General features: G+C 47.5%; 1 pseudogene; it reads right to left on the reverse strand.

The window, feature by feature from the left end:
* Positions 1–524: 524 nt before the first annotated feature.
* LOC139280469 (U2 spliceosomal RNA) lies at positions 525–703 on the reverse strand (annotated as a pseudogene).
* Between the last annotated feature and the right edge of the window lie 592 nt (positions 704–1,295).

Consider the following 1,295-nt stretch of genomic DNA (forward strand, 5'->3'; position numbering starts at 1 on the left):
TTCAGGACCAGAGAGACCTGGGGGTATATGCGTACAAATCGTTGAAGGCGGCACAATATATTGGGAAAGCAGTTAAAAAGGCATACGGTATCCTGGGCTTTCTAAATAGAGCACTTTTCACCATCAGTGAGCAGGAAATTAGTGAGTAAATGCTACTTGATAGCACTGTCAATGACACCTCCCATCACTTTGCTGATGATTGAGAGTAGACTGATGAGGCGGTACTTGCCCGGATTGGATTTGTTCTGCTTTATGTGGACAGGACATACCTGGGCAGTTTTCCACATCGTCAGGAATATGCCAGTGTTGTAGCTGCACTGGATAAGTTTGGCTAGAGGCATGGCTTTTTCCTGGAGCACACGTCTTCAGCACGACAGCCAGGATATTGTTGGGGCCCATGGCCTTTGCTGTATCCAGTGCGCTCAGCTGTTTCTTCATATCATGTGGAGTTTTTTTTTTATTATCCAATTTCGTTCCAGATCAACTCTAACGCCAAAGATCACTTTGCGCCAAAGGCCAAGAGGCGAGGTTGCACTGTTCCTGGAAATATTGCAATACCAGGTCGGTGCATGGAGTGGACGGGGCATGCCCCTGATCCAGCTCCCTGTCCAAAAATCAATTCAATATCATGTCCCCATAGGGGATATTAAACCGATAAGAACAGATACTACACTTGATCTTAGCCAAAAGGCCAAGAAGCGATCATGTGGAGTTAATCAAATTGGCAGAAGACTGGCTTCTGTGATGATGGGGACCTCATGAGGAGGCTGAGATGAATCATCCACTTGGCACTTCTTACTGATGCTGGTTGCAAACGCTTCAACCTTGTCTTTTGCACTCGCATAAGGATAAGGGTATTCATGGGGCCTCCTCCTGTTAGCTGTTTCATTATCCACCACCATTCACGACTGGATCTGGCAGGACTGCAGACCTTTGATCTGATCCGTTGATTGCGGGATCGCTTATCTCTGTCTATGGTATGTTGCATCCACTGTTTAGCATGTATGTTGTCCTGTGTTTCAGTTTCCCCAGGTTGGCACCTAATTTTTTGATGCCCCTCGCACTGCTCCCGGCATGCTCTTCTACACTGCTCCTTGAACCACGTTTGGTCCCCTGGGTTGATGCTGATGTTAGAGTGAGGGATATGCCAGGCCATGAGGTTACAGATTGCGACGGAATACAATTCTGCTGCTGCTGATGTCTGACAGCACCTCATGGATGCTCAGTTTGGAGCTGCTGATCTGTTCTGAAACTATCCCATTCAGCACCGTGGTAGTGCCACACAACACGATGGA

Source organism: Pristiophorus japonicus, chromosome 14 (genome assembly GCF_044704955.1).
Source record: "Pristiophorus japonicus isolate sPriJap1 chromosome 14, sPriJap1.hap1, whole genome shotgun sequence".
In the NCBI taxonomy this organism is placed as follows: domain Eukaryota; kingdom Metazoa; phylum Chordata; class Chondrichthyes; family Pristiophoridae; genus Pristiophorus; species Pristiophorus japonicus.